This window comes from Oculina patagonica, chromosome 6, assembly GCF_052425735.1.
Source record: "Oculina patagonica isolate OP01 chromosome 6, crgOcupat, whole genome shotgun sequence".
NCBI classification, from domain to species: Eukaryota; Metazoa; Cnidaria; class Anthozoa; order Scleractinia; family Oculinidae; genus Oculina; species Oculina patagonica.
The window spans coordinates 18243382-18264929 of NC_135763.1; the positions used below are offsets into that span (position 1 = coordinate 18243382).

A 21548-nucleotide genomic window follows, 5' to 3' on the forward strand; every position below is an offset into this window, starting at 1 on the left:
ACACGGTTTTTAAAATGTGGAAACAAGTTTCTTTGGCCGGTTGGAACTGTCACGACGGAAATGCGATGTTTTTGCAAGAACCTTCCGGTATAGTTATTGCCGATTTACTAAATTCCGAATGTGCGATTTGGGAAACACCGTCCGAGTACTGGAGAAGTATTTGAAACGAAAGTAGAATACAAACCAATCTTCAACAAATTTTTACACCAGGTAAGCTAAATATCTTGAGTTTCGGATCAAGTAGAGTGCTAACTAAAAAGATTTTGTTGTAATTTTGGCTTTGAGAAGGGAAAGCGTAATTCGATTATTTGTGGTTGTTGACATGTCGGTGTTGTGATTTCGTCCAAATAGGTCAAATAGAAAGGGGTAGTTCTTGGTGGAAATTTAAAGCCTCAGACTAATTTTTATACCATTAAAAAGAACGTCATTTCCACTAATCAAAACCCAAGTCTTAGGTGATTCTGAGTTATACCGCATAGGAAAAGTGTTTCTTGAAAAACAGCTCCAAAATGTGATTTCCAATCAATCAAATTTTAGTGTTTTTTAAACAGGCTCCAGAAATTCTAATTAACCTTTATAATCCTGTTCTTAGACTCAAATCATTTGTTAATGCCTCCTTTACAAATATAAAAATTCGAGAAAAGCCTGCTTTATTTTGCGCTTGTGAGCAGCAACGTTCTTGTGCTCCTACTCGTGGTATGAAATTCGACCATTTCATGGCTGTCGGCGCTTGTGACAGTTTTTAATTTTTTTTTACAAAACAAAAATAGCTTTGAAAGAAAAAAATCACACAACGTTGATTAAATCACCATAAGGTATCTCTGAAATAAATTTGAGAGTAGTCCTGTTTTTCATCATGTGCCACATCTCACTCGGTCACGGAAAAAATTCGCTCTTAAAAACTTTTAAAGCGACACTGTCCTGTCAAGCTATCCTTTCGTGTGACAGCTGACTCGTCCCCAGTCGTCTTCATATAGCACGCGGCAAAGGGAGAAGCACGCGCGCGAGGTGGGGGAGCAGGGGATGATGGGAAGGAAGAAGGGGAGAACCTTCCCATCTCCCCTTGCGCTCCCTTTCTCGGTACCCGTCTCTCCCTCCGCTGTATCTTTGCCGCGTCTGTATGAAGACGACTGGGGACGAGTCAGGTGTGACAGGACAGTGTCGCTTTAAAAGTTTGGAAGTGTCTGAAAAAATCAAAACCTTGTGAAAGAAAGGGCCATTATTCAACTTCTTACGGCTGAGGTTAGTCTATTTCATTAAATTTTGCCAAATACACGTAAACTCAATGTTTGCGAAGAAATTACTTCCATGGATCTAAGTGACGAACACTGTAGCTTTTTCCAAACACATGTCTTTCGGGCGTTATAATGAATGTTAAAAACAAACGAGATTAATATGTCACCAGGTTAAAAAGGACGAAGAACGTTTTCAAATGTTATTATGCCTTTACATGTCCAGTATTTAAGTTGTCTGCTTTACCTCGCATTATTCTTTAAAAACCAATAGATGTGTCCAGTAACAACTTGTTTAAAATTTTCGGTTTGCCAGAAATGACGTTCAAAACTGATAAATCACATGTCACTGTGGTTGAAAAAAATGCTTTTATAACTCGGCCATACTGGCAAAAACACCACTGTTTATTTTTAATAGTTCTTCATACGCGCCACTCTCTACAACCTCTCCGTTCTGAAACACAATAATCTTGTCGCAGTCCTTGATAGTGGTTAGGTGATGGGCGATGGTAATTATTGTACAACCTTGTAGTTTGTTGTGGATTATTTCCTGAATGGCTCTTTCTGCTTTAGGATCCACGTGTGCTATTGGTTCATCCAATATTATTATTTTATTTCCCTCTACCAGAACGCGAGCTAAACACACAAGTTGCTGTTCACCGACGCTCAAATTGGCCGCTCTTTCCGATATCTCGAAGTCAAGGCATCCTTTAAGGTTCTGAACCCAGCTTTTCAGCTTCACTTCATTCAGTACAGCCCAAAGCGTTTTGTCATCGTGTTTCTCTAAAGGGTCTAGGTTCTTCCTTAGTGTCCCACTGAAGATCACGGGATTCTGCCCGAGAACAGAGATATACTTGCGGCATTCCTGCAGGTTTAACGACTTTATGTCAACTCCGTCAATGGTGATCACTCCATCAGCATCGGGCATGCGCAGGAGGGATGCAACGATTGACGACTTCCCAGCTCCAGTGCGACCAACAATTCCTATTTTTGCCTTGCCATAGATGTTTAAATTGACGTTTTTAAGAACTCTGGGACCACCTCGATGATATCTCAAAGACACATTGCTAAATTTAATGGTTCCGTCGTGTGGCCATCCTTCAGGTGGTCGCGTTTCGTTGTCATATCCTGGTTCAGAGTCGAGCTTGGTGTACGTCAGAACTCTTTCTACGGACGTCATGAAGTTTTCGACTTCCGATAGCTGTCGCACGCAAAACTGAGCACGGTTTGCCGTATCCATGGCATAAACCAGGCTAAGGCCAGCCAGAGCTGTTAAGAAGAAAACAAACAAACAAAACAATCAGTTAGAATTTTTAAGCAATTGCATACTTTTAAATATAAAATTCGTGCAGCGAATCATTAAATCAATCACTAAAAATATGAAAAAAAATAAACAAATAAAAATAATGATTTAGTAAACCCAAACCAAACGAAAACTTCTGGTATATAATGTAAGTATATACTTAGAAGAAAAAATGGAAGCTTAAAAAAAATGGCAATAAAACACATCCAGTCAATAACAGTTTAGACACTGTAGGGAATTGCAATCCAAAACCTAAATTTTTTTGGTACTTTGAAGCCTGATAGTATACATGAAAAAATTTCTTGACTTTAGAGAAATGCAGTTTTTAGTAAAAGTTCAATGCAGAAATAAGTAAATTTAGTGCAGAAAAGATGAAATTTAATACAAAAAATAGAAACAAACAGGGTATTCTGATTGGTTGATAAACAATGGCACGCACAGAGAGCCAATCCAAAGATTAAACGGCGTTCTGAATGGGGCGGAGTTTGAATCTGCTTCGAGTTGCGAGTAAAAAAAAAAAATGGCTGGCGTTTTGAGCACAGTAGAGGATCCGAAGGCAACTCGGGCTACTAAGCATTATTCACTCCCTGGTTATCCAAAGGGAAAAAAAATGGCCGGCGTAAACTCGCATCTCACCGGCGTTCCTGAATTGCAAATACTAAAAATACAGCGAATTGAACATTTCATCAGATACAATAAGTGGTGTTTATGGGAAAGGGTTACTAGCTGATGAGCCAAAGATTATCATTGATGTAAACAGAATTGAGTTTCAGATGGTTTCTCTAACATCACGGCGGCCATATTTATGTCCCTTGGAAGGATACAAATATGTGACCTCTCACGCGAAAACGTTCCTTAGGACTTGCCGTTTTGACACGGATAGCCGCGCGTTTGCCGTTCAGTAGCCGTGTGCACGGAAAGGGATGCCGTTTGAGCCGTGTAAGCTATCCGTGTAACATAAATTAAGGGCCGTTTGAGCCGTGTGGCCGTTCCGTGTAAAAAACATTGTCAGCCGTTCGAGCCGTGTGACCGTTCCGTGTGAAGAAATTGACTAGCCGTTCGAGCCGTGCAGCCGTTCCGTGTGAAGAAATTTACTTGCCGTTCGAGCCGTGTAGCCGTTCCATGTGTAGAAATTTACTTGCCGTTCGAGCCGTGTAGCCGTTCCGTGTGAAGAAATTTACTAGCCATTCGAGCCGTGTAGCCGTTCCGTGTGAAGAATTTACTAGCCATTCGAGCCGTGTAGCCGTTCCGTGTGAAGAAATTTACTAACCATTCGAGCCGTGTAGCCGTTCCGTGTGAAGAAATTTACTAGCCGTTCAACCGTTCCATGCAAAGAAAACTGTTAGCCGCTCGAGCAGGAAAAGCTATCCGTTTAAAGTTCGTCAGCCCTTGAAGCGGCTCAAGCTACACGCTTCACATACAAAACTTACTTTGATAATAAAAGTACTCAAATTGCAGAAATGTATAAGAATATTTGTAGTGCCCTGACCAAACAGAATTTTTTATTTTTAAATTATTTCCCAGCGCGGGGCAGTTAAAAATGGCGGCCTTCTTTTTTTAAATTTTTTACGCCTGTAGAAGCATAAAAACGAAAAACTTAGGCCAGGTTCAGACGCCGTACTTTTCATGAGCCGAACTCAATTCGAATTTGGACCGACCCAAATTGACAAAAGTACGCCTCTTGATTCAGACGCCGTACCTTTTGGCCGTTCCGAGGCCGTTCCTAAAACCAGTCAAAATACATTATAATAATTTATGAATTACGATCGGCACATGAAAAGTACGGCGTCTAAATCAAAGTCGTTCCAAAGGCGTTCCACAAGCGAAGTTCTCGGCCAAGCCAGGCGGGAAGAACGGGTGAACCGTTCCAAATTGAAATAGCCGTTCTAATTTGATTCAGACGCCGATCTTTTCATGTACTTAATTCAAGGAATTAGGTTCGGCTCATGAAAAGATCGGCGTCTGAACTGGGCCTTAGAGAAAAAATCTACTTGGATGCTTTGACTTTGAAATGATTTCGCAGCGCGGGACAGTTAAACGCGCGGCCGTTCAACATCATCCGTGTGAAGAAAATTTACATCCGTGTAGCCGTTCGACTTCATCCGTGTGAAGAAAATTTACATCCGTGCAGCCGTTCGACTTCATCCGTGTGAAGAAAATTTACATCCGTGTAGCCGTTCGACTTCATCCGTGCGAAAAAAAATTACATCCGTGTAGCCCGGCCGTTTAACTTCATCCGTGTAACAAAAATTTACATCCGTAAAGCCGTTCGACTTCATCCGTGTGAAAAAAAAATTACATCCGTGTAGCCGTTCAACTTCATCCGTGTAACAAAAATTTACATCCGTGTAGCCGTTCTCGGTATCCGTGTAGAACGGCTCATCGAGCCGTTTCTCATCCGTTTGCTTGCCGCGCTAAGGGTTATTAATTTGCGTGGAAAGGTTCGGAAAATAACTCGCGAACGGTGCACCGCACAGGCCTGAAAATTGGAGAAAATGTTTATATATTTATAGTCTACAATATTTGAAGTACATAGCTTCTGTAGTTGAATGGATTCGAATTTTTTTTCATTGCGTGACAGTGAAAACCAGCAATACTTACTTGCATCCTGAGAAATAAGCACGGCAGCAAAGGCCACAGCACCGATAAAAAACGTGCAAACTAGATCCAGCCGCACGCCTAGCCAACGTGTACAGGCCAGTACCATGAAAAATGCTTGATTGTGTTCGTCTTGATACCTGTAAATATAACCGGGCAGCAACAACACAAAATAAATAAATACGAAAAAGAACTGTTAGTTCATCTTTGCAGCACTGGATTTTTTTCGACGAAAGACATTTTACAGATATAATAAAAAGCGTATAAGACGAATAGAATAAGAACATCAAAATACCTAAAAATATATCTAAACAGATAATTTTGCGCGGAGTGAGTCGCTCTGTTTGTTAATCTTTGGCTTCAGGTGTCTTATAAAAACATTTCAACAGATAGATACTTGATTCTTCAATAGATACTTTAACGTAATAGATATTTTAAATTTTTAAATTTTAGATTGTTAATTATTTACGTAATAGACATTTTAAATTTTTTAAATTTTAGATTGTAACTTTAGTTAGGAGACTTAATAGGGATGACCTCGTAGTCCTCCTTTTCAGATACAATTTGTGTGTTCGAATAAAGTATTATTATTATAAGCTTGGTCTGGCACTTCCTTAAAATCTCAAAATTCTTCTCGATGTGTTCTGGTTCCTTTTCGTGTTTCTCTCTTATGTTTAAATAGTATCCTTTAAACATTTTATAGGTTTGGATTTCGAAAATAAAACTTAGGGATAATTACCTCTTCCCTTCCTACTCGAGGTACTGAGTGTATTATTTTTATAGCTCACTGTTTAGTTTGCAATTAACACAGTTACAGATCGCTACCACAAAACTTACTTGTAAAACTGCTCGATGAAATCCTGCTGCCTTCTTCGTGAACGAATGGTGTCCAAACCATCAAGGGTCTCAGAAATATGAGAGAAAACGGGGCTTCGGCAAATCGACTCTAATCTCTTCAGCTCAAGTGATGTCTTCAAGAAATACTTTACAATTAAGACGAACACAAGTATCAGAGGAGGTACGGCGAATATGAGCCAGTAGTTTTTCAGAGAAGAAAGAACCACTGCTGTCGCCTCTAATAGAAGAATTTGAACGGCGAGGAAAAACGCCATAGGTAGCAGTTCATCCATACAACCAATGTCTTTTGAAAAGCGGTTCAGGATTCTTCCAACTGGATTGGTGTCGAAGAAAAACACAGGAGCTTTTAATATGGCGGTGGTCATTTTGTTGTGCAGCCGCTCAGAAGCTTTCAGCACCACAACAAAGAACAGGTAAGCTCTTAATATAGAACACAAAAAGGTCAACGTGACAAAAATGGCATAAAAAGCATAGTTGGTCATGTTTTGCTGCTCGCTGTAATCTTGTTTGATCAAATAGGAGAGACAGACGTCAGGAGAAACAACGATCGCTTTAGAAAGAAAAAGAAAGCAAATGATCAATTTATGGTCTCAATAAAATTATTAGCTAAGGGGTGTTTTAAAAAGAAAAGGATTTTGCACTGTTTTTATAACAGCTAAAAATGACAAATTTTAACTGATTTTTTTTTAGTTTCTCGTCCAGACCAATTTTTTGGTGTTGTTTGTTCGTTTCTTTTAACTTACAATGACAGAATTATTGCACGATAATTTGTTGAGAGCTGTGGTTAGTGAGACTGAAGACCATGAAAGCGACTTAGCGTAAAGAGGAATCTCTATTTAAAATGTTTGCTTTATTAACATGATCGAATTACAAAAATATCTGCTATGAATACTGAAAAAGCATTACACGATTAACTTTCGTTATAAATCTGACTCAATTAAACAAATACTATTTTTAATACTATTAAAAACTTTTTCTTTTTCGCGGGTTTCAAAACTCAAAACTTCACAAAGAATGTATGGGCTCATAAGCGCTTAATCACCCAGATTTTGCAGTTTTTGAAAACTCATATCGTCTTAAATATTTCACGTAAAGAGCTACAAAATTCGCCGATTTTTAAGTTTCAAAAGCTCTTCAAAATTCTGGAGTAATTTTGGATGTAGCAGAATGTCGTCTCTACGCAATACAAGAAATGAGGTGGAATATATTATAAATCGTACTAACCCTGAAGAATCACCAGTGATGCAATCAAACCTATAACTCCAACAGTCGGCACACCAGCTGTTAAATATTCCCAGTATAGCTTTCTTGAAATGACACCTACCATTCGATCTTCTTCTTGAATTTGAAGCCCTTTCAATGGCAGTCCATCGCTCCGGATTTCTGCGACATCATCGTAATCATCTTCTAAACCGATGTTTTGTGTGGCAACCTTGTGCTGTAATCCCTCTTCTGCTCCTCTCCTTTCCTTTTCATTTTCTTCTAAAACTGTTTCGAGAAGGCCACTTTCTTTCAATTCGTGGAAAGATCCTTGTCCCAAAACAGCACCACTGCAGAGCACTATGACACTATCGGCAGCTTTCATTTGAAACTCGTTATGTGTAACAAGGATTCGGGCTTTACCAGAAAGAAGACCACATATGCAAGCTGTGAAAATGTGATCGCTTACTTTTCTGTCAACGGCACTTAAAGGATTATCCAGTAGGAGCACGTCAGCATTTGTGTAGACGGCGCGTGCTAAGCTAACACGCGCCCGCTGGCCGCCGCTGAGGCCCACGCCACGTTGGCCAACAATGGTGAGATCTCCTTCAGGAAATCCATCGATGTCGTGTTTCAAGGCACAAGCTGCCGTAACCTTTTCGTACCACTCTTCGCTGAACGGTGGACCAAAACAATACGTTTTCTCGTAAAGTACCAGAAAAGATCCATGGTGTCTGGGGGACATAAGCAATGGAGGTCTTGCACTTGATTGTACCGCTTTTGAAGGGAGTTTCTCCTATGATGGAAGAGAGCAAAGTCGATTTTCCGCTTCCTACTGTACCCGTGACAACAAGAAAGTTCGAGTCGTGTAATTCAAAGCTTACATCTTTCAGGATGAATTTTTCGCCCCCTTTAGCCCAAGAACTTACACTTTTCAAGACTATGCTACTTCTTTGGGGCATAATAGTTTCATCTTCCTCCTGATGCGAAGTTTCTTTAATATTTGTTTCACGAACCAGATCAGCTGCGATAGTGCTTCTTTTCTTATGAGATCTCACTGTTCCACATAGTAGTTTCTGATTTGGGTCGTTTATTACACTCTCCATGTTGCTGATAGTTGTGTCATTTTTTACTGCGCATGCAGGAGAAATTTCATATACAAGATCTCCGGTACTACAAGATTTTTGGAGGGGTGGCAAATTTCCCAGAAGTAAAAATTGCTGTATTCTTCCCAGTGAAACATAAGATTCATACAAGGCTTGAGATCCATCTCCGAGAAACCTCAAAACGCTCGATTTTAACATACTTAGCATAGCGAGAAGCATGAAGACGTTCACTGGCGTGAGATGCTGATGACTGACAATAAGCAGCAGGACAGCGACGAATGTCGGTACGGTGTGAGCGTAGAAGAGAATGGTGAATAAACAGGACAACAAGGCACTTTTCCAACGAACTGTTTTCATTTCCCGCCTGAAAGAAAGCAGAGGCTTCATATCACATCACATCACATCACATCACATCACAGCACATCACATCGCATCACAAATACATCACATCGAAAACATCACATCACATCACATCACATTCACAACACATCACGTCACGTCACGTCACGTCACGTCACGTCACGTCACATCACGTCATATCACATCACATCACATCACATCACATCACATAACTTAACATTACATCTCATTGCATAACACTGTGTCAAATAACACTGTGCTAGGATGCCTGTTTGAAGTTGACTATTTATGCTGCTAACCAGTCATCGAACACCAATCTTTATCTATTATTTAAAGTACAGGGCGGAGATGAAAAAAAAAAAAATAACTGGACGTAATAATAACAACACGCGTAAATATAACGTAATTAAACTTGCAGTAATCAAGAAAGAAAGAAGGTTGGGCAGTTAGGTAGTTATTTTTTTCCTGTGAACCGCGTCAATCATGCGGGAAAAAATATAGACAAATGTATGGTAAATAAAAAAAACGTAACTAAATGCTTTCTAGCCCAGCTACATCCTTCAAACTTGGCGAATAAAAACTTTTGGCTATTATCTTAACTTTTCAATTCATAAGTTGTCCAGAATTCAATTTTTGTAAAAGATATTTGCCGTCGGATTCCCATAAAAAGACTGTAATTTCTACCCGCTTTGCCTACTCGCCAAGACGGCGTCGAAAACCGTGATAAGGTCTATTTTAATTTGGCTTTTTTTGAAGGAGTTCAATAAACTGCGAAAAATGTAGATTGTTCTTGATATGTTTTAACAGAATTTTTCGTTGCGAGCATGCTATCTTTTCGTATTAAGTTTGGATTTTACCCCGGATAATTAATCGAATTTGAGTAATCCAATGCGGTGGTGATAAAAAGAATCTCAAATAATGAACGGATAAGCATAAGATCATGTCTTCAGAATGAATGTAAAACAATCTAAAGTCGCTTCTTGTACTTTCATGTGACATTCACAACGCATAAAGAAAGCCACAAATGCATGAAAAATTAGTGATCATTTCCTTCACTGCTTGAACAAAGGGAGGAATGTGTCTCTCAGGCTATAGCCCACTGTGTGTATTTATGGTCCAAACTTTCCACATTAGTATGCGTTCTCGTTCCTCAAACACAAATCGAAAAAAAGAAAGCGAATAGAAGAAAAAAAGGTAATAAAACAAAAAAATAAAGAATAGATGGATGAACATGCAATACGCGAGGCCAAGTGACTTCATATCATCTTCCATTTTTTTACGAGATCATTTTTTAAACATATTATTTTAAAATAATTATGACAATTCTATCTTCTAAGCACCAGCAAAATAGCAAGTTGGTATTATCTTATATTTTTTACCTTCTTAGTTTAGTTATTTTGTCGCCATAAAACCACTCCAAGGTGTTTGCTTTTACAGCCCGTATACCGGAAATGACTTCATTCAACAAGTTGAGCCTTTGGTCTGTTACGTCTGCGGTCATTATGCGGAAGACACCAGAGCGATAAGATAAGTAGGCACTCACTGGTGAGAAAAGCAGTAGACAAGCCAGTCCTACCACCGCTTGCCATCCTATAATGAACCACATTAGGGGAGTCAAGCAAACCAATTCGAATGCTGATAACCAAAGACGAAAGAACTCCATTGGAGCTCTGTCCATTCGCTGAACGTCATTGGACACAAGATCGACCACGTGGCCTGTTGTGAAATCGCGAAGTGTGTTTTGACCAAGCAGAAGAATCTGTAGAAAACAATGTCAGAAAATAATAGATAGCTATGACTCGACCGTTACAAGAGGGTGTCAATGGGGTTAACCGTTAGCCGTAAAAAATCCCGGCAAAAATTTAGCCGTTAGGCGTAGAAATTGGAAAGTTTAACCGTTAGCCGTAAACTATGTTAACTGTAAAAAATCGGTCAGTAATTTTAAATAAAAAAGACTAGGTCACTTCATCGTCCCAGAATGGTCCTAGGACCAAAAATATGTTTTCCAACAATGGAAATTAATTTTTAACTTTTAAAAACACTGGAAATTAGTTTTTTACTTATGGTAAACGTAATGGAAAAAAATAACCTTTAGCCGTAAAACAACCAAAATTTTAACAGTTAACCGTGAAAGCCTCCACCCCATTGAGACCCTCTTACAATAATCTCGCGTGTGGAGAATGTCAAGAAGCGCAAATTCTCTGTAACAACACGAAAAGGCTGTTTACGTTCATATGTCGTTTTTTTTTTAGTGGAAAACAAAAGAAATTGCACTGTAAAAAGGTTGGGACTTTTTACAAACCAGTAATATTTTAATTGAATAGTAAAAAAGGTCACCTAATTATAAAATGGTTGCTGCTGTTTACTTAGATGATTAACTTATGTAGCGTTACTTACCTTAATGTAAACGATGCCTTTCAAAGCGGACCGTAATCGCATTCCCAGGTACAAGGACTTATAGTCGTACTGGTGCATGGCGAGGCTTCGAACATTCACTGTAACCATCATCAGCCCCGCACAACCGTAGAGGAGATACCTGTGAGATTCGTCTGGACGCATGAGCGCTGACAGGAAATATCCGATAAGGAAAGGCTGTGTGAAGCGACCTATACAGTCAAGAAGGCCCGTCAATATTACAAAGAAAACGTCATATGGAGACAAAAGTTCCAGGACAATTTTCCACAGTCTCGGTTCACGTTCTTTTTCTCTGCTGCGTTCCACTTCGTAATTCCATCTCTTTTGCAAGTCCTCGATCAAATGCTTAGTCTCGTCATCCTCTTCAAGATCCAAGAAGTCTGATTGTTGCAATGGACGCTTACTACCAGCTTCAAACACGTTACTTATCCAAGAGAACGTCAGCAAAGAGATGATACTTTTTGTGTTGTGCACCCTTCGCGTCTCTTTGTCGTCCTGGGAGACTTTTTCATAGCTGAAGTTTCCCATCACCTTTCAAAATAAAGTTCACATAAATTAGATTGCATCTCAGTCATATTACGCATTGCAAATCAATATTAAAGTTATAGACGCTATCAGAGCTAGCTTTTGACATTGTCGTCATCTGAGCTCCAATACAGCCAAGGTAAAGTCAGAGGAATTTTGTCGACAAACGGAAAAACGAAACCTAGCTTTAGTCATGATCTTCATCCTAAGTAATCACTCTGGCCAATCACAAAGGACACAGACAATCCAGTGAACCAATCAAACACGAAGCAAATATATCGTATTTATTCGATTAAACGCCGCGGCGTCTATTGAATTTTTCGCGATTCGAGTGCGGCATTTATTCGAGGGCGGCGTTTATACGAGGGTGGCGTTTATTTAAAATTCAATTTATTTCTTGCTAACAATAGTATGCGTGGTAACTGACCAATTGAACTTTTAAAACAGAAAAAAATGTTTTATTGCTTGTCTGAAAAGGCATTTACATTATCTTAAAGCATTGTTACAATCAAGGAAAAACTTCTTTTAGACTTGCCTTAACTTTATTACTACTGCATAGCTGTTTGACCCTATTATTGGAATAAACGCTGCATCGTGATGTTTATTAATATTTCTGCCCTTATGTGCGGCGTTTATTCGAGGGCGGCGTTTATTCGAGGGCGGCGTTTATTCGAGGGAGGTGTTTAATCGAAAAATACGGTACGTGGCACGAAGCGCGGAAAGACGTGTGAGAAAGAGCCACGATTGGTTTTCGTTTTACTTCTGATTGATTGGGAAAGTGGCGGGAGTTTTTTTTTATAAATCAACCACTAAGCGTTGTAATACAAAACCAAAGCAAATGCTAATTACTTTCGGCACTCAAGTGAAAACCGTTTTATACAGTAGAGCGATTAACGAAACGTGTCTTCGTGCGAGAGAGAAAATCGTCGAAGGGACCAAATTTTGCACTTTTGGCCCCTCAATTATGGCGTAAATTTATCCACATTTCACCTAAGAATAGTTAGTTTTGTCTTTAGTTATAATAACAATAAAAGACAAAAACAAAAACGTAAACAAAAGATGCTATAACGGATTCGTTTGCTATTGTTTACACGGTTTTTGTTTACACGGGACCGTTCTGGAACTAGTCCTCAACGGATACGAAACTGGACCTGCAAAACAGCAGGTCGAGATTCAGATCCGTTCGGGACAGGTTCGAAACGGTTCCGTTCCGGTCCCGAAATACATTTCACAGAAACGTCGCTGATAGCTTTTGAATTTCAGTCGAGTTCGAGCTGAGAAGTGAACTTACTTGAGGGAGTCTCAAGACTCTTTTGAAAAAGTTCTTTCACGTTGAAGGTAGAGCAAAGTCGATAAGCTCTCTTTCTGTTCCACCAAAAAAACTTTTTTGCAAGCGGCCTATTAATTTATGCATATGGAAGTGTGAAATACCTTAAAATGATATTTTGCTGAATCCAAAATTGGACAAGCATGTAGTCCGGTTACATATTAATTATATAGCTTGTAGTCAGTCAATCCAGCATAAACAATAAACTTATGTCCAGAACGGGAAGAGCATTCAACAATAGTAGGCATAACACAGCACATGCAGCTCACTCAGAGCATTGTCTTCACAAATAAAATTAAACTTAAACGAAACAGTGCAATTTTATTCACCTGAGTTTTTGCTACAAAGTGAGTGAAAACACTGCATCAATCAATGAAAGTCGTAAAAAAAGTGTCCGAAGAGCTTAACAACTTCTTGAATCTGACATACTCCTTTCCACTATATCGTTCGTACTTCATCGCCGTCTTTTCTTTTCGAATTTCAGCAAAAAACGACAAAGAATTGCATCTAGCTCATGCCTCATGGCGATGAATATCTGACAGATTTCCTGCTTCGCTTCGCTGCACTTACGTTCACCCAAATTTTGTACTATTGGAGGTGACTTTGTTTTGCTCTTGGTTTTTGCTTCTTAGTGTAGCTAGCTCCTCTTCTGACAACGTAGAAAATTTCTCTTTGTTGTTTCTATTGCTGAAAAGCTCAAAAGGAATAGAAAAACGTAGCAAACTTGCTCTATAAGATTCCGCCATTGTCGAATAAAACAGGACAAGTTTACAGGGCTGACGCTATGCTTTGTGCTAATTGGCTAATATCCGTCACATGTTGTTTTTTCTTCGATTTGATTGGCTGAGACGAAACTGTCCAATTTATCTTAAATTGGATAAATTGGACAGATTGTGAATTTTACCTAAAAGTCCTAATTGAAACTATCCAAATTTAATCCCAATTGGACAGTTCCCAGAAATTAAGGGAAAATAGCTGTGCTGACAATATAGGATTTACTGACGGCTATATAATTAAGGGTAAAAGCAAGGCGAAATAAAAGAAACACGGGCTAAGGAGTTTAAAATCTTTTTTATTTAGTTTTCCACAGCCGAATGGCTTCAAACAAAAAGAAAGATAGCTGTTGTTTGGTTTGTTAGGTCTAACATAATAGTTCTGAACGAAAGATGCTTCCTACATCAGCAATAAACAACAACAATTAAAATCGATGAAAATGTTTAATTTTTAAAATACGAATATCGCAAAGAATATTGAGTTAAAAACTGACATATACCAGTACTCGCCGAAGCAAAATGGTAGCGGATACTTAAACATATATAGTACATATCCACTAAACTTTCAAGGCAAAAACAATCTCACGCTTAACACGAATATTTTTCTTCGTCAAATTCAGGATAAGACTTTTTAAGCTTAGGAGCGACAAATTCGAAACCTGTTCGACTACAATTGAATTCAAAGGATATAGTATTTGCTGGAACTCTAAAAATGCTGAGAAACTCGTCGAAAAGGACAGAGAAAAGAAAATCCGACGTACAACCACTACGGCGAAACCCTTCCGACTTACGTAGTCAGATTTCACTCTACGGCTGGACGTGACTGACTGACATGTGACACGTGAGAAGGAACCAGATGACATAGCAAAGAGTTTTAGGATTCTAAAAAAGTGCCCAAACAAGCTTAACCGGCTTATATGAAACACTTTTTTATTAGAATCCTAAAGCTGAAACTCAAAAAACAGTAGGGGCTCGTATTTCAATACTTTTTCGCCTATATTTAGCCAATTTTACGATTTTCAATTTTTTATTCTATAACGTTACTAGCGATAAGCACAAGGTCATTTTTTAGTCCTTTTCAATTCTTGTTTCCTATTGTTTCTTTGTTCGTAATTTAGCGCTTATACTATATTTTAACAAAATGTGCTGAATTTGCAGAGTTTTTAGGTCAATCCCTCCGTAAGCAAGACCAGTTTTAGGCTATGATTTGAATACATTGCTCAAATGTAAGGACAAACGATGCCCAACGACATAAGTCACAGCACATGTTGAGTTGACCTCAAAGTCGAGGTTTTCGTTAAATCGTGCAAAATAACGTAATTTGTTAAAATGTAATTCATAGGGTCTTCATAGTTTTTCGTCTTGCGTGCTTAATACCCACAGACCTTTTTTAGATATTAAGATATGACAAACACATAACAAAACTCTTTTTTTAAGAACTCCTTATTTGTCATGATGTTCATACCCTGAGAGCAAGAGAATTATGACATCATCAAAGCCGCTAAAATTTGTTATGGAAATTGATTCGTGATAGATTTATTTTTTATGGTCAACAATTGGCCAAAACAAATTTCATTCAATATAAAATATAGTTAGAAATCCGTAAAATAAATGACTAAGGTTATATTTGAAATTGCGTAATAATGAGAACAAGGGAGCTTTTAAACAATTTTTTTTAAAAAATGATTCCCTAAAGAGTCTTTGAAAAAAAATCGAATTACTGGTTCTGACTCGGGTTCTCGATATATACAGACTGACGATATTAAAAATGTCCTTAGTGTTGAAATGGACAGTTAGTTGTACGGCGCTTAACGTATTGTACGGGAAAAGTAAACAAACAAATTTACAGACAACGGTCTCACAGTGCTATTGCTTTAATGTAAGATGTGGAGTGCTAATGTGTACTACAATGTTTTGTTTTTAGAACTTATGAGCTAGGCTGTCGATCAGTTAAACCTGACGAAGAAAAGTATTATCAAATGACCTTTTTGAGAAAGTTGAAGGCGTTATATTTATAGGCATATATTATAAATGGCTTGCAAGCAACACCTAATTGAACAATCTATTTCTTGGTATAAATATATTGTTTCAAACGTTAATTTTTAGTGCGTGGGTTGAAATAAAAATGCTTGCGCAATTGATTTTATGGCACCGTGCTTAGGCTTACTCACTGTTACTTGACTTTTTAAAGGTCATATGCTCCTGGCAAATCTCTTTGTTTGTTTATTTGTTCGTTTTTTTTTTTTTCGTCCCCACAACTTAAATGTAAAATGCCTGGTACTAAGAAAAATCCATATAATTTAAAGAATCTAAAACAGCTAATACATATAAACAAAATGGCGTTTTTCGTACAGGCTAAAATGGAGCAAAGATAGAAATATTGCCAATGAAAGCTAAAAACCAAGCACGGTCGATTTTGACGGTACTTGACCACTAATATCTTCCTACTTTACGCCAAAAATGCATATGACTAACAAATATGCAGACAACATAGAGTGAACATGCAATTATAAGGAGAACAACAGTTTGGCCCCGTAGTTAATTAAAAACAAGCGAGTATTTATGATTTCCTTAAGTCATTTTCAAACGACAGAAGAGACTTCCATTTAAATTCAATTTCCCTCTGCTATTCTTTTGCAAATTTGAGCTCGAGGAAACGACCATGCATTTAAATACGTTACGAGCGTCGCTTTGCCAGCAAAATGTTATTGGTCACTCGAAAATCAGGCAAAATATGGCCGGGAAAATTAAAACACTTCAATTTAATCCATTAGCTTTAGTTTTTGTAGGTGAAAATTTTGTGGTTGGTTTGTATATAAATGCCATTTTAAGTAAGCTAAAATTAATTTTATTAAAACAAGCTTCTTCCCAAAAGCAGCTGTTTGTTGGTTTTTCGTTCTCTTAAAGATCTACATAAATAACAATAGACGACTTGCCAGGGTTTTAAGGGAAGGAGACATCTTACTGAGTTGTAAAGTACAAAAGCAGATGTCACTGAAATATGCGTTATTTAGATAAAACGAATTTGACCATTTTTGTTAAACCAGCCATCTTCGACGAATTGATAATAACACATTTACTGAACTATGTAAATTCACAAAATACTAAGCGCAAACGTTTCGTGTAGCAATTCTTTGTCCTTTTTATTTGCACTCTTTGTCGGTTATTTCGTGATCGAAATAAGTAATAAAGCTCTTTTTAATTTTCCAACTGCCGTTTGCGAAAGTAAATGATGCTTATTTTCAGCGCAAGCCCACTTAACGCTTCGGAGGTGCGATAAACTACGGCGAACAGATGGAATATCTCTGATATAACCGCTGCTGCTCCCACTAAAATGAACAAATGGACGCACTTTTGCTCTAAATGAGCCAATTCATGCTGACATATTCACCGCCTTAAAGGGTTGTTAAGCTACCGAGCGCTGATTAATGTTGTAATTCGGTGAATATAAATGTTTCTATTGATTGGTTTAAAATTACTAAAACCCTTACAGTATAGTAACCCATTCTGGCCAAAGTCAGCCAAGCTTGTGCTTGCTAGTCATTTCGAATTATGCGCCTAACCGTTTTGTGTGTACTATGTGTAATGGTTTGGAAGCTAAATTGCAGTTCCTTAGAAAGTGAAGAATTCTCTGCGATTGACGACAAAATAATAAAAAGGACGAAAGATCGGCCTGCATGTTGGTTTGGAAGATGCAGAAGAAGGCACAAACAAAGGCAGCTCAAGGTAAAAGCTTCGTTCGACTAGAAAATGTACTATGTTGACTTCCTATCACAACTGCGTGAAGAAGAATCCAACTAGAACTAGTAAAAAGATAAAGTTAAGCAGAAGCTCGATATAATTTAGGGTCAACATTAACGAAATAGAATTCATGATAGAAATAACTACTTTTTATTTGTTCCACAGTACAACTACAACTTTTTATTTTGTTTTATCTTTTATTTATTTATTTTTTCTGCCAACAACCTTAATAGAAATGGCACATCAAAATAATGATGAGATAAATATGACTTACAACACCAAGCGAAAGAAAAAAAAAATATTCAGTTTACTTTATTATGATCGAAGAAGTTCACAATAGATGAACAATTTTATTGTTCTGTAGTGACGCATGAAACGATATCCTTCAATAAGACATGAAATTGGAGGAAACTCTGAATGTGATTTCCTTCGGTTTTTTATGTCATAAAGTCCTTAATGACTTATTTCACGAGCCATCTATTTTGAAATGGCAATATTACCCGCTTTAAATAGCGGGAAACGGATCCGTTAAATTAAGAATAAAAGCCACTTCGACAAATCATAAGTCATTCGACTTAATAAACAAAGCAGCCGGAAACAATCCATAAAATTACTAACCTAAAATGAACCTCGCAGACAGAGGTTTATCACGCAATATAAGGCACAGTTGCTTTTAGTTTCTCCGTAAACGGCATGAGCATAAGGGCCGCGAATATAATCTTAAAAAAGATAAAAAGATTAGATCAGAAAAATCGTAGAAACGTTTTACTCATTTGCCTTCATAGCAATATAACTAAAGTTTTAGGAGAGAGTAGTGAGGTATAAAAACTTGACTCTTACTGGGTTACGCATTCATCTCCATCACATTTTATTAAATTAATGACGAACTATATAGCACTTGAAGTTATTTTAGACGAAAGAACAAGCGTCATTTTAGGGAAAGGTTCCCTTAATTTAAAGAAGCTACGTCACGGACGGGGCATCTTAAAAAAATGTCCATTGTTTATTTCAAGTTTGTCTTTCGTCGTGCGTTTAATGTTCCGCAGCCATTTTTGTTTATTTTCTGTTTTCTTTGGCGTCTTTGTACCTTAATGAAATAGTTTCTTTAAGAACTCGAAGAGTTTCTTTTCTTGTTATCCAACCAGAAAATAATCTCGCCAGCATGTCCTCGCCGGCAGGGTGCCATAAAGGAACGCATATTTGCTTAACAACCGTCTTGAACGAAATTTGCGCAAAATTTCGCCATCAACGATCACTTATCAGTTGAGTGACTTAGAGTTCACTTTTGACGCTTCAGTTGAGTGTTTACAATTGATGACAGTCACTTTGAATGGCAGCAACAACAACAAATTAATGTGTTTTCATATAAATCCTATAAGCTATTATAAGTCTTGCCTATCCCGAATGTTCTAGCAGCTCCACCAATTAAAGTCAGGGTGCAAGTAATTTTAATACGACAAACTACTCCGCATCCGCGGATACAAAATGTTGTATTGGAGCAACATAAATATTAGGGGGCTGCACACTGCCCTAACATCGTTCTGCAATCATGCCATGTCATACCTCCCCTGTCTTTAATTTTTGTTCTCTTTAAAAAAAGAATCCTTTAACATCAATAAATACTGAAAGAGAAACAAAATGTTTGTCTTCGACAGGTTAATCTTCAACGAGATGAAGGAATGTCATTTGGCTATGAAGACATCGATGAAGAGCTGTGACGACAACATGTTATGTTGACAAACTGTAGAATGTACTGCTGTTTGATATACCGCTGACGTGTAAAATAAAGAAGGAAAATCAAATTTGACCTGATTCCTTCTACTTTTTTACTTTCAATAGCATATCGATCAATTGTTAAAAAAATATACACATTGTAGAAACGACGTTTTATTTTCACTCGAAAAACCTGAATTCACTTGATTCGATGCAAAAAGAGTGTGTAACATGCAATTTGTGAAAACTCTGTGAAGTGCCCTTGAAAACTTGTATCGCTCTGTTTCTTCACCAGAAGTTGTCAAAGTATTCCATCCTCTCCACTACAGGTGGAATTTTATTGTGCTGTTTGGTTCATTGTGTTCTTTTATCAATTTCATTGGCATAAGCGAAAGTAGAATCAGAGCCCAATCAACAGGTCATCGGATTTTACAGACACGCGTTACCTTTGGTAACAGCAGTTTATTCCTGATTGACGATCCTGATGTGTAACGGTGTTAAAATATTATACTTTGAATGTGGTGTATAAAACGCTGAACCCTGCCTGGCGGCTATTATTGACCGTAAGATAAAATTTTAAAGGTTATAATAAACATGTATCTAGTTTGATTTTTCTGTGAAATGCAATTGCATAATGCTCACCGACAAAATGCCCAAAAGAGGATAGTTAATTTTCTTTTCTACTTCAAAACTAAACTTAAGAAAAATTAGCAAACACTGAGACGGTGTTTCAAGTTAGTTGTGCCAGAAATGGGTCCGTTGCCTGTGCCCAGTTCATGGCCCACAACCTGTTCCGGACCCGCGACACGCACACGCTCCAGTTCATCAGCGGTTTACCAACGCACATGTCAGCTGTTTAACATGTGCAAACTTCAGAATGGCAACGCTAAGAAGTCCTTCAATTTATCTTCGTAGAGAAGCGTTTGATTATTTGTTATGCGTCCCCCTTTATAAAAAAAAAAATAACACAAAGCTTCGCGAACATGCATTTCTCCTCTAATAATATACATACAAACATTTCTGCATGCTCATTGGCTGAGAGCACGTCAATTAATCCCAAACAGTGCAGAAAGTTAAAATTGAGTGCAGAAAGTTGAAATTGAGTGCAGAAAGTTGAAATTGAGTGCAGAGAAAGTTGAAATTTAATTGATTGACAGGAAAGTCGGAAAGCGCGTCAAAACAAAATGGCGGCCGTTGTCGGAGTGTTTGAGAGAGCAAAAAGATAACAATTCATGAAAAGTTTGACCGATTTAGCGAAAGTTATAAGTATATAAACCAAAGTACTAGGAATTGGACGTTTGTACAGCACAAGAGAGGCTTTACGAAACTACTGAAAGCTACCAATCGTGGATTTTCTTACGCGACGGCTCGTAGAGAAGAAAGATTACAAGCGTGAATTGAAGTTGGATATTTCAGCCCAAATCAATACAACTGAATAAAGATAAAAGCACCCGATAATACATGACAGAAAGCTTTAAAATTCCCTAGCGGTATCTGGATTTTTCCAAAGCCCGACAACTTCGTTATGTTTGAACGAATCGGAAAGGTAAGCTACGTATAAACACGGTTTGTTTGTCATCCACTTCAAGTGAAATTTATAAGAGATAAATCAGCACTCGTAAATTTTTCAAGACTACAAATTGCACTCGCCCTACGGGCTTGTGCAATTTGGTTAGCCTTTGAAAAATTTACTCGTGCTGATTTATCCCAAATTGTACTCGAAATCATGCGATTACCTATACAAATTGAAGTAATATTGAATTTCATATTAGCATGCGTGTGACTTTATTTATAACCACGCGTGTTTCAAGGGTAAAAAGTAAGATTCGAGGGTGGATCTTTCTAGTGTAAAACACTATCTCTCAGCCTACACGTTTCTTCTTTTTTTTGCTATCGTAGCGAGCAGATCACAAGAAGAGACTTTCCCGCCACTTGCAAGCTGGCGTCAAATACTTGAATTTCTTCCCTAAATTTTCTCAGAATGCAGTAAATAGTTTTCTCGGAGAGTCAAGAAAATGATAATTGTATTTCTCTTAAATAACTAAGAAGGGGGCGGCGAATATGCATTTAGACTGCGAATAGTCCGCCGGTTCCTCTATTTTGGGGAGCTGAAATCCTTCGGCCGTCTCGGTGGCCAAGAGCACATTGCAAAAAACGTTTTATCTTCTCCACAGATTTCTGGCTCGCGCCAAATATTCCAAAATGGCGGCTCCACGATATAACGTCACGATAATACATGTGCAGTGCAAAAGATAAAATAGAGGGCACGCATTTGGTTTGTTTACTTGTAAAGGACACTTTTCTCTTCAGGAAAATGTAACGATAGGTTTTTGGCTCTAAGTACACTAAATGCACGGAAACGGACAACCAGCTAGGGCGCTGTTTAACGGACTGCTT

The 21548-nt window shown here is 38.0% G+C and overlaps 1 long non-coding RNA gene across 1 annotated transcript; it reads left to right on the forward strand.

Annotated features, from left to right (window-relative positions):
* Window positions 1-16814: 16814 nt before the first annotated feature.
* Window positions 16815-19250, forward strand: LOC144658727 (uncharacterized). Its single transcript, XR_013571766.1, has 2 exons — window positions 16815-17423; window positions 19094-19250. It is a non-coding gene; the product is annotated as an uncharacterized LOC144658727 (long non-coding RNA).
* Window positions 19251-21548: the final 2298 nt, after the last annotated feature.